This window comes from Podarcis gaigeae (genome assembly GCF_964106915.1).
Source record: "Podarcis gaigeae genome assembly, chromosome: 2".
Lineage (NCBI taxonomy): Eukaryota > Metazoa > Chordata > Lepidosauria > Squamata > Lacertidae > Podarcis > Podarcis gaigeae.
In genome coordinates, this window is record NC_139679.1 from 11,627,662 (window position 1) to 11,640,982 (window position 13,321).

The 13,321-nt window shown below is 42.0% G+C and overlaps 1 protein-coding gene across 5 annotated transcripts in view; it reads right to left on the minus strand.

Moving 5' to 3' along the window:
• The window catches only part of DIP2B (disco interacting protein 2 homolog B), a 181,089-nt gene that overhangs the window by 119,318 nt on the left and 48,450 nt on the right, over positions 1-13,321 (minus strand). The window lies entirely within an intron of this gene.

The following is a 13,321-nucleotide window of genomic DNA, read 5'->3' on the forward strand; positions in this document are numbered from 1 at the left end:
TTTCCAATGCAAACAGATTTTTTCTGATGCAAACTACCCAATGCAAATTACAGTACTGGTAATTTGCCCATGAATTTTTACCCAATGCAAGATTTTCTGGAAAACCCACATCACTGACTTTAGGACAACTTACATGCAATTAATAATAATAATACAGTGGTACCTCAGGTTAAGAACTGAATTCGTTCTGAAGGTCCGTTCTTAACCCGAGGTATTATTTCTGGGTTAGCGGAGTCTGTAACCTGAAGCATCTGTAACCCGAGGTACCACTGTAATAACAATAAACTCCAGAGGGGGTGCATTGTACACACCTTATACACAGGACATAGGAGTAGCCCTGCAGAATCACACCAAAGGCCTGTCTACGTCAACATCCTGTTTTTCGTAGTTTTTAGCTTGATGCCTAGCAGAAGTAGGACATGTGTGCAACAGCCCTTTCCCCCTGTCCCAGTGGACTGGTATTGCGAGGTATAATGGCTGACCTCGAAAGCAGAATCTAGCCAGCACAACTAGTTCCCATTAATAGCTTTATCCTCCCATGAATTTGTTGAAACCCCATATAAGAACAAAAATGTATCTGCAAAACACACACATTTGCTACTAAATGATATTGTTGTTTTTCCTAAAATGTAAGGTTTCTCTAAAAACTGGAAACATTGAGAGAACATGAAAATCATGGTATTGAGGAAAACACTGCGCCACAAAACCTTTAAAGGATCAATATATAAAAAAACAAAATGGTGACAGAAGGAAAGAAAAGTATCTGGGGATATATGAGGGTGGTTCATGACACGTGCTCTGAATACTGGAGTATTTGGCAGAATCTGGGTTACATGCTTTCTAACATCTCTGTGCAGGCATCATCATCATTATTATTATTATTATTATTATTATTATTATTATTATTATCATCATCATCATCATCATCATCCCACCTGTTCTTCAGGGTGGCTTACAGATTTAAAGATTTCACTTTTTAAATGAAAAGCTGAACTTCTCAGGATCCTTCAATAACACACAGTTTCTATGTCAGGTCAGATATATAAATCTTGTGTAAAACACTGAAGATTGCCAGTTGATAATATACACCTGGAAGTCTACCAAAACTATACAACTGAAAATGAACCTGAAACAAACAAACAGACACACACACACAGTGGTTAATACGTGAAAGGTAGCATAACATGTTGTAAGTCAGTTGTCCGTGACAGTGGGCAGAAATATATATAGGACTTTTCATCACAGGCATACACGACTTCCAGCAGATTTCACATCCCATTAGGGTGCAGAGCAGCTTGGCAGGAGGCACTATGCCTTTGAGGTTGACTGTTCAGTGGGTGGCAAAAAGAAAGGCTGTAGGAATTGACAGAAAGACTGACTTCCAAAAGCACACACACATTCCATGAATGTAAGAACAAATAAAGTTTAGGGAGAAAATACAAAATTGTTGTTTCAGAGTCCAAGTGTGCAATTATTTTTGTCCATTTAATTAGAGAAATTATTGCCCTTTACCTTTCAACTGGGGACAAAGAATTACTGAGTTTCAACAATGGCCTTCTGAAGTAAAATACTATTCAAATTGTGCCAAATGGTGAGATCAAGCCCTAACAATAATGGAACAGCCAGTGACATCCCAAACATCCAAAAATTGGGGAAGAAGGGAAGCAGCAAAGATTGCCAGCATTTCGTAGAGCTGCCAAAAGCGCAAGTACAACTGACCACTGAGACTACAATAATTCACGTGGGAAAGGGCATACAAATCATGCAGAAAAAAACTAGGAAGCCCCAGAACCTTGACTCTTGGCAGGGCAGAGCAACGTTCCATTCTCCTTTTTAAATTCAAGAATTCCCCATCCACTGTTGTTAACTATTGGCAATGCCTATTAAATGCAATAATGAGAGCATGTTAAACACAATGCTTCCCAAGATGTGCTTTGCACTGAGCTACAGCAATACTGCACTTTAAAGTGGCATTGATGTGCTTGGAAGTATGAGACAGATACTACTTAAAAAGCCATGGTAGGAAACACCACTGTGCCAATGCATCGTTTTTGCAGGGCAACTGCCGTCATTCGAGGCAAAACAGAACAGCCCAGAAACAAACCGTGAACCTGATTATTACCTCTGTGGAGTCTTGACGCACTGGCTTCCTTTAACTAATAAACAGCAAATGGGGTAAGTTAAAAAAGTTGCAAGGATGACGGGGGTGAGGAAATTTTGATGAAGTAATTTGCAGTCAGTAGAACCGTCTAGCTTTTACCATGCAGTTGACCAGTAATTGCTACTTCTTCACAGTTAACAAAAGTTCAGTAAGTGGACAATTTAATTCTTCAGCATGTTGTTGTTCAGTCATTTAGTTGTGTCCGACTCTTCGTGACCCCATGGACCAGAGCACGCCAGGCACTCCTGTCTTTCACTGCCTCCCGCAGTTTGGTCAAACTCATGCTGGTAGCTTTGAGAACACTATCCAACCATCTCATCCTCTGTTGTCCCCTTCTCCTTGTGCCCTCCATCTTTCCCAACATCAGGGTCTTTTCCAGGGAGTCTTCTCTTCTCATCAGGTGGCCAGAGTATTGGAGCCTCAGCTTCAGGATCTGTCCTTCCAGTGAGCACTCAGGGCTGATTTCCTTCAGAATGGATAGGTTTGATCTTCTTGCAGTCCATGGGACTCTCAAGAGTCTCCTCCAGCACCAGAATTCAAAAGCATCAGCATAAAGGTAAAGGGACCCCTTACCATTAGGTCCAGTCATGGCCGACTCTGGGGTTGCGGCGCTCATCTTGCTTTATTGGCCGAGGGAACCGGTGTACAGCTTCCGGGTCATGTGGCCAGCATGACTAAGCCGCTTCTGGCGAACCAGAGCAGCGCATGGAAACGCCATTTACTTTCCCGGCGGAGCGGTACTTATTTATCTACTTGCATTTTGACGTGCATTTGAACTGCTAGGTTGGCAGGAGTCAGCATAAGGTACCAAGACTCAATGCATTTTGAGGACACACTCATAATTATTTATTTATGAATTAAATTACACTAAGGACAGGCATAATTTGAATTAATGCAAGTATTTGCAGATTAATCATAAAAGTATTAAGGATGTAAAGATGCATAGTACGGACAATATGATTTCCTCAAAGTGCATGAACTTTTTGCAAAAATCTGGCTATTTCTGGCTACTAGTTGTATATTTGAGGTGTGGGTTGGCTCTGTGAAGTTTGTTCGCACTGATGTTTCCGTGGAAATTGAGTCAAAGTTGGCTCAGCTCTCAGCAACCTCCCCAGAAGGGGAAGGATGCTTGCTGGCAGATGGAGGTGTCAAGAGGCTGCACCTTGGCCAGAGGTGTTAGGCTAGGGGTGTTCAATGTCGCAGTGCAGGACACTCCTCTGAAAACCTGCTTGCTACATCACACTGTTGGCTCATGTTAAGTTTGCAGACTACTAAGACCCCTGTATCTTTTTCACATGGACTACTAGCAAACCAGGAGTCCCCCACCTTCTAATGGTGCAGCTGGTTTTGAACTGGTGTAGAACTTTACATTACGGTAATCCCTACTGAAATCATTTTGTTAGTTTTGGCCCGGTGCTCCATGTCATCTTGAATCTTAATTCTGTCTTTGGCGGCATGTCATATGCAAATTTGATGAGCATCCCCTTCAGTGTCTTTTGACACTGAACAAAAACAGGCCTAGGACAGAACCCTGAGGCACCCCACTTGTCACTTTTCCCCAAGATGATGAGGAACCATTGGTGAGCACTGTTTAGGTTTGGTCAGCCTACCAGCTACAAATCCCCCCAACAGTAACTTGGTCCAGCCCATATTATACTAGCTTCTCCGCAAGAATATCATGGGGGATTTTGTCAAAAGCCTTATTGAAATAAAGATTCACTACGTCCACAACATTCCCCTGATCCATCAAGCTTGTAACTCTATCAAAAAAGAGAAAGGGGGCAAAATGAGATTCCTCTGGCATCACCTGTTTTTGAGAAACCCATACTGGGTCTTAGTAATCTTAGCAACTTTTTCTAAGTGCTCAGAGACTGACTGTAATTATCTATTCTAGGATCTTTCCTGGTACAGTATTGATGTCAAGCTCAATGATTGGTAGTTAGCTGGGTCTTCATTTCTCCTTACTATTCCCTCTTCACTTACATATTTTTCCAGTTATGATTATTGTTATGATTAAACACACAATTTTAAATGTTTATCTGAATTCCTTATGCCTATGATGAGGGCTTTGTCACCTGTCTTATTAATATTTTGGCTTGTTCCTTTGAGACCTGATCTGAGTGTTTTACTCTAGCAATATTAGCTTTTAAAACTACTGATGTTTTAAAGGTTTTTACACCCACTATCTCTGTAAAAGTTACAATTACAGTGGTACCTCTGGTTACGCACTTAATTCATTCCGGAGATCCATTCTTAACCTGAAACTGTTCTTAACCTGAAGCACCACTTTAGCTAATGGGGCCTCCTGCTGCTGCTGCCACATGATTTCTGTTCTCATCCTGAAGCAAAGTTCTTAACCCGAGGTACTATTTCTGGGTTAGCGGAGTCTGTAACCTGAAGCATGTGTAACCTGAAGCATATGTAACCCGAGGTACCACTGTAGTTGACATTGATACAATGAGATGACACACACTTTGTTCAAATTGCTTATCATTTGTTCAAGTTGCTTATCATTTGTTCAAATTGCTTATCATTTGTTCAAAATGTGTATCATTTTTCATTCCTCCAGAGTTCTAAAACATAGATGCTATCATTTATACAACAATGTATGAATGGTGATCAGTAAATATTAAGAGCCATTTATGCATTCAGGAGTAATCAACATGGTGCCCTGCAGATGTTGCAGAATTACAATCCCATCATCTCCAGCCAGCATGGCCAATAGCCAGGGATAAAGGGAGCTACAGTCCAAGAATATCTGGAGGGCACCATATTGGCTACCCCTAGAATCATATCATTCAATTTTCTATAATTATTTGCTTTAGAACTGTTTGTTCATTTCGGTATTCTTTTTTCAAATATGTGTCATTTGTTTTAGTGCCCCTTTGGGTGCAATATGCCAGGCATTCTTTGCTAGATAAATTACTTGCAACAACTTTCCAAAGCCTGTCCTTCCAGTTTTGGGGTAGTTTTGACGCTGCCCACATTCTCCCCTGCAGAGATTAATTTCTGTCCAAAATTTCCAGATTCCAAATCCTTCTCTGATGCAGAAGTCAGGATCACCCCCAAATTAAATTACCGGTATCACTCATTGAGTATGAAGTCAGGTGGTGGAGAAAATGTCAAATACTTGCCAAATGTCAAATACTTACCACCACCTTGCAGACGTAGGGATACAGGGCATAGCCCGTAACTGGTTGTGCTCTTTTATCTCTGGTCGGGGACAGAGGGTGGCATTAGGGAGGGAAATGTCGTTGCGCCACTCCTTGGTGTGTGGAGTGCCGCAGGGCACAATTCTCTCCCCGATGCTTTTTAACATCTTTATGCGCCCCCTTGCCCAGATTATCCGGAGCTATGGGCTGTCACCAATATGCTGATGACACTCAGCTCTATCTGCTGATGGATGGCCACACTGACTCGGCCCCGAACACACTGACCAGATGCTTGGAAGCTGTGGCTGGATGGTTTCGTGGGAGCCGATTGAAACTAAATCCTTCGAAGACAGAGGTCCTATGGCTAGGTCGGGATGGCATGGGGATGAGGGACCAACTCCCTTCTCTTGCGGGGGCCCAATTAGTGCCATTGCCTTCCGTTAAGAGTTTGGGTGTAATCCTTGATGCCTCCCTTTCCATGGAGGCGCAAGTTACAGCAACAGCCAAGGCGACATTTTTCCACCTTTGCCGCATCAAGCAGTTGGTCCCTTACCTTTCCCGCCCCGACCTGGCCACAGTGATCCATGCGACGGTCATCTCCAGGCTTGACTACTGTAATTCGCTCTATGCGGGGCTGCCCTTGAAGTTGTCCCAGAAACTCCAGCGGGTACAGAATGCTGCAGCGAGGCTCCTCACGGGGTCTCTGCCATGGGAGCATATTCACCCAGTGCTTTTCAAGCTGCACTGGCTCCCGGTGGAGTACAGGGTCAGATTTAAGGTGCTGCTTTTGACCTTTAAAGCCCTTCACGGCCTAGGACCCTCGTACCTACGGGACCGCCTCTCCTGGTATGCCCCACGGAGAGCCTCAAGGTCCATAAATAATAACACCCTAGTGGTCCCAGGCCCTAAAGAAGTTAGATTGGCTTCAACCAGAGCCAGGGCCTTTTCAACTCTGGCTCCGGCCTGGTGGAACGCTCTGCCTCATGAGACCAGGGCCCTGCAGGATCTGATTTCTTTCCGCAGGGCCTGTAAGACAGAGTTGTTCTGCCTGGCCTTTGGCTTGGAGCCAATTTGATTCCCTCCCTCTCTCTCTCTCTCTCTCTTTTTTCCCCTCCTCTTTCTTTCTTTTCCTTCTCCTGCGATGAGGCTACCTTTTAATATTTTAATGTTCCATTATTTTAATGTTGTATTTTATTTTTGTTTTTAAGTTGTAATCATTCATCTTGTTTTTATTATTGCTTGTAAGCCGCTCTGAGCCCGGCCTTGGCTGGGGAGGGCGGGGTATAAATAAATTATTATTATTATTATTATTATTATTATTATTATTATTAAATACAAACCCATTCTAAACTAAAAGATCTGAGGGTTAAAAGGTTAGTTTCTCAGATTTTCCAGGGCAAATAAAGTAGGCATACTATTCACATGCAACCCAGCCAGTACACTCTTGTGACCACACCCTGTAGATGGGGAGGCAAAATGTGGAATACAGTCCCACACCACACAAATTAACAAGTAAATCTCCCAGTGATAAAAATGGTTCTGGCCTGTGCCTTTGCCCCACTAGAAAGGGAAAAAAACAGGAACCTGTTCTAACCTGCCTTGAAATGAACACCACAAACACAAAGCACACTTTAAAAAGCGGAGGGGGGACGATGACTCCCAGCCTGTATGCAGGGCACACAACACTAAGCTTTCAGTTATGTTTACATCAGCAACCACTGCTTGAGGAATTTCATTGCTAAGGAAACCATACTGGCACGTAACCAACATGGCTAATATGCCAGAGCCATTATTGTGTCAACTATAATGTTCATTACAGAAAAGATCATGGCAGGAAGGGCTTTCCTTTTTTTCGCTTTCCTTTTTTCAAAACCAGCTTCTCCAAGTTTCAGAAGCATTCTGTTTAAATGGTACATGTCAGGATGTGGCAGGTTTTATGTTTCTTGAAAGACTTTTTAAACAGCAGCTAACATCAAGATAATGGGTGGAAGGTATTAAGCCAGTGTGTGCACTCCAGTAAGAGAATGGTCAAATTCGATCATTTCAGTATGCGCTCTGTATGAAAAGTGATATGAAACGCAGCTCATACCCAGTGAACTCTACCATCAATCAGGTGAAATGTTAAGAGGAGACTGTACTGTATACTTGGTTCTAGGCAGACTGTCCTCTACCACACTGCACTACAGCCATAACAAAATGTTAAGGGATGCAGTTTACACAAGTGGGGGCAGATTTAATAATAATAATAATAATAATATTTTTTGTTATTTATGCCCCACCCATCTGGCTGGGTTTCTCCAGAGACTCTGGGCAGCTTACAGCATAAACTGTAGCATCTACTTTGTTTTTACCAAAACCCGAATCAGAGTCTGGCGCAAGAGGCATATCCTTATAATTAAGATAGTCATTTTGAATGAGGTATGGTCACAGCTGGCATACTAGCCAGAGCTTGGAAAGGGCACTCCTCGCCACCAGCATCTCCTGCATATTCAACAGGAGAGACAATAGGTCACGGAGCACCAACAAACCACAAACCTGATCTTTTATGGAGAGTGCTACTGTATCCAAGACAGGCTGCAACCCTAAACCCTAATCAGAAGATCTATCAACCATCAGTAGTACTTACTGTCTAGATCAAGTTTCAGCTAATAGCCCAATCCAATCCTTCACAGCAGATAATCAAGGGTCCAAGATTTCCACTGTCTTCCTAGGATCAGTCATATAAGAGAGATAGAGATGGATAGTACAAACAAATTGATAATACGGTGGGTCAAATTTCCAGTGCACTTCTTCTAGTGGTTTCAAAAAGATGTTGAACAACATAGAGGACCAGATGAAAACTTCTGAAACCCCATAGGTCACTTCCACTGGGAAGACGAGAAGTCCCCCGTGCCACCTTCTAGGTTATATCTTGCAAAACTGACCAGAGGTAGTTCAATATCACAACCTTAATGGTCAGCTCCACATGGCAGCCCAGACAAATACAATGTTCAATGGTATCAGATGCTGCTGAGCAGACCAGGAGAACCCTCGGAGTTGTACTCCCCCAACCATTTCCCGCTGAAAGCCATCCCCTAAGGCAACCAGGGCAGTTTCAGTCTTGAAACTAGGCTGAAAGCCAGGCTAAAAGGAATCTAGGATAGTCAATTTCATCCCAGAATCCCTGGAGTTGTGCCACCACCACATGTTCACAGATCTTGCCCAAAAAAGTACTGTTTGATACCAGATAATAGTTATTCTGCATGTGCCAGTTCATTAAAACATTATGCAAAATTATGCCACTTGGAAGCAACTAAAATCAAGGCAATCCTAGCTATCCAATTTAGGAACTACCGGTACTTCCAATATGCCCATTGGCAGAGAACAAATTGCCCACCACTGCTGCAAGGCAAGGCATTAGTATCTTGGATCTGCTGCAGAGACAAGTTTTAACTGCTGCTTGAAAGAGACTTTAACAGAATACTCTAAATAAATTGCAGCTTCACAAACAAAATCAGCATGCCCTTTTAATATGCCAAAGAGAGGGCCATCTGGTTTCACTTCAAGCTGTATGCTGAATGTGGCAGTATTCTTCATCGCAACAGCTGTCCCCTGCCCCACTGTATCTCTAGAAACAGTGCATCTGAAGATTTATTTGCATTCGCTCTCATTAACACATCCACATTGTCAAAAAGCTGTGAACAGCAACAGAATACATCTTTGCTATGCAGCCACCAAGCCCTGAACTGTACTGTACTTTCCACCCCCATCCCCATATTGTGGAACATTTAGGAATATACTTTTGTCTCAGTCCTCTCACCTCTTTGAAAGGTGTCTAGCTTCCTACCACCAGAAGAGATTCTATAGGTAAACAACGGTGGATCAATCTAATTGTAAGCTGTTCACCAATTCCTTTGGTGAAGAGGAAAGCAGGGAATAGGAAAGTTGAAGATCTATTCTTATGGGTCCCAGGAATAGTATAAATAAAAAAAATTGAATAGACATTCAGTAAGGCAATTTGGTGGTGTTGTGGGTTCCAAAGTGAAAACAGACACAACCCCCACCCACCCTCAAGGGAGATATTGTGAGCCCCCAAAAGACGCAAACCTGGCACAGCTACTGAACTAAAACAATACACAAAGCAGCATTACTATTCAGTATAAATTACTGCACTTCTTTGATTCCACCTTGAATTGTGGCAAGCAAATAACACCCCACCCAGCATTACAAGACACAATGACGCAAGCATCAGAGCAAGTGCAGAACTGAAAACAATGTGAGGTTTTAGCATTCCCTGTAAAATCAAACAAAGGACTAGATCTGGAAATGCAACTTTTAACACTTAGCATTGCATGCTGCTTTACTGGAACTGCTCAGATGAACCTCTTATCACTGGGCTTCAGTGATATGTTAATTTATCTTCCTCTTAACCCACTGTCTAAACTAACAGAATCTGGATCTGGGCTGGTTTTAACAATCCCAATAAACGCAACATTCAGCTCAATTATACAATGCCCCCAAGCATGCTTTATTACTTTGGCAAAGTACTAAAATGTATAGAACCAAAGATAAATAGGCACATTTTAGTCTCAAAGTTATGTCTTATGCAAATTCACATCTCTAGGAGACCCAAGGCAGTTATGGAACAAGAGTTTTCTTATAAATCTTTATTCAGAGCTTCCCTCTAAGAGTCAGAAGGGACAGAAAGTATACACTTCCAACTTCCCCTTTGCATTGCAGTTATTTCTCAGAAATATATAAAGGCAATTTCTTAGGGCATAATCCAACACTGCTCAAGCTTATGCAACCAGACTTCACCTTCCTCTTTTCCCCCAGCAGCTTCCAAAATCTACTCCAAAGGGTTCCAACCCTCCAGAGAAGATTTTGAGAGTCCGGAGACGGCGTTAGAGAAGGGAGAAGAGGAAAGCCAAGTCCAACTGCACAAGTAGAAGTCCACTGCACTTATGCACTGCCTCTTGAATACAACCCAGAAATCATAAGTATATGCAAATGACGTTTTCAGATGCTCTGTGCTACACAGTCCTTCGCCTTCTAGTTCAGATGCTGCTTTTCATACTTCTAGGCACATGTACCTTATTAACTCCTGGGCTCTGTTTGAGACACAGTGTGGTAAATATTGTGGTGGTTCAACTGGGCGAGGCAAGCCACAGGTGTGGATATTCTGGCCTTTTGGCAGAAACTTGGACTGCTTTGGCCTCTTGGTCACTGTTCCTTCCCTCAAGGCTCAAGTAATTATTTCCCAACAGAACTATATGGAAACCAGAGTTTCAGTTTCACTGTGGTAGACCAACAGAAGATACTCCAGGGCTTAAGCCAAGCCTGGGATGCAACCCTGAAAGATGCCTAGTTTCAATTCAGTGAGACCTCAGGGAGAGACGATTACAAGTAATCCCTCTAAGCATGTAGTCCAGGCATGTCCAAAGTCCGTTTCAGGGGCCTAATCTGGCCCACCAGTCAGTTTAATCTGGCTCCTGTGGCAGTTTATTTCCTAGGGTAAAATCCAAAAAAAAAAAAAGCTCAACAACTTTAATCCCCCAAAAAGTTAATAACTTTGGTTGGCCCTCACGGCATCAAATCCGGCCCTCTTTGAAAAAAATTTGGACACCACTGATGTAGTCCTATGGACATGGGGGCACAGGAAAAAGAACAGCAGGCTGGGTCCTCAACTATATCATCAGAAAAAGGGTCATGGAAGTTAGAGTAAGTTCCTTTTATGACAAACAAGTTCTGCAAGAAGTCTTGATGGATCAAGCTCTTGCACGAAGAATACAGGAAAGCCTAGCCATTTATTTTTCCTTAAAGCACACCTTGAGCTGCACCTAATATACACCACTGTGCTTGACACACTCATGTTGTTTTGTAACACTGCATACACAACAGAAACATACTATACATGGTATGATCAGGACTGGACCAGTATGGTCCACTGGCTAAAGTTTAGGATTGGGTATTTTTAAAAAGTGACATTTAAACCCAGAGTTATTGGGAAGTTAAAATGAGAGAACCTCACATCTGTAGCAAGAGCCCCTAAAAGGAAATTTGTGATACACAGGTAACATAAGGGGGGGAAACCAACAGACTGAGTTCTGGAGTCTAGATATGCAGGACATCCCTGGAAGCACAGAAAATTGATGGATAAAATTTCTAAGATGTATAGTATAGTAGAATATTCTGAGAAACTCAAAATCTAAGGACTGGCTCTTTTTGTTTAGATGACAGACCAGCTTGAAAAATAAGCATCATTTATCACAGCACGAATTTAAACCACCCGAGGTGCTTCAAATGTACATGTCTGGGATTTTCAACCTCTCTTTCAACAACAACCCACTGCCACTACCCAGGATCCTATAGCGCAGGTATGGGAAACCTGTGACTTCAAATGTTTTTGGACTATATCTTCCAACAGTCTCAGCAAGCATGGTCAGTGGTCAGGAATTATGGGAAAAGCAGTCCAGCAACATCTTGAGAGCCAAAGGATCCTCACTTGTTGGAAAGCCACGCCATATCAGCGCAAGGTTTTCATTCTAGTTTTCCTTGAAAATACCCAAAGGCAGCATGAAGAAGGACTATCCCATTTTATTTCCACAACTGGTGAAAATAGGTAGGCAGGCTGGCAGGTAGATCATTTTCCTTAGCAACAGAGAACCAGGCTTGAAGATTTCCTGATTCTTTACAACCCAATTATTAGCTAAGCCAAGTGAAGCCTTTGATTTGGCTTGCCTATTTCACATTCATATCAGGCTGAAATTTGATACATACATTCAGGACACAATTCTATCTTTCAAGTTCAGATAACAGCCCAACTCTCGCCTGTTTTTAATGCAACAAAAATATTGTAAGACTACATCTCTGGCTGAAGAACCAGAATGGCATTTGGTGTGCAGCTTGGGACACAATTCTCTATTTCAAGTTTGAATCCCAGTTCCGAGTCCCATACCCATTTTCAGTAAATGAAATAAATTAAGGGGTGTCAAGTATTGTGATCTAATGGTTCCATGAAAAATGAGCGCATGAAAGGTTATTGCAAGAGTGTCTGTATAAAGGATATTCAATTTGGTTACGAAACCTAGCCAGGGACTTTATAACAGGCTGTATCATCTGCAACAAGCTATTCAGATATGTTGATAAGTATCTACCACATGTCCATGTCAAAACAGAACTGTATTGAGCTCCAACTGATAAAGATTAGGATCAACCACTCATTAAACTCTATTAACATATTCGGAAAGCTGTGGAGGATTGGCTTTACCCTGACTTGCAACAGTCGTCTATTTTTCCCCCCAGCAGCAGTTGCAGTCCAAGTGAAAAAATTAGGTAGGAAACCAGTAGATGAAATTTACAAGTACTACCCTGATTCCCCAGAGTTTTAATTAATTCTTGGCTCTTCTGTAGGGATTTAGACATACTAGCTAAGGGGGCCACAACAAAAGGTAAGGGGGCCAGGTAACCTCTGGACACTGAGTTCTCATGGACCCAAATTTGGAATTAAGTGTTGAAGAAACAGAATGCAGCAGAACCAGCACTGGATTGCAATTGTCATCTGCACTCATTAATTTAAAGGTAGTAAAAAATCCATTTATTAAGTTTTGTAAATGGCTGATGATACTGAAAGTACTGAAAATGAATGCAAACAGGCAAACAGGTGCAAGAATAAATCAGAGGTGTTTTTTTGTGCAACCCCCCCCCAAAAAAAAACCTGAACTGTTCCCGATGCCCTAAACTGTTCAAGATATTAATTAGCATGTTTTATATGCTGTGGAAATAGTTCAATTTTTCCCTCAGGAGCCTAAAGTATTGAACTGAAAAAATTTGCTTACATGAAGCTGGGGCAAACAGAAACACTGTAAATGAGTTGTATAAAAACAAAAACAAACCAAAGCTTTACTTGGTCATTGTCATTAAACAACTTGTAATGTCTTAAAATATGAAGGTCAGAACCATGCCGCTTCCCTTACATTGTTTACATTTAAAGAAAAGCGCTGGAAACTATTAATATGCTAATCTTACA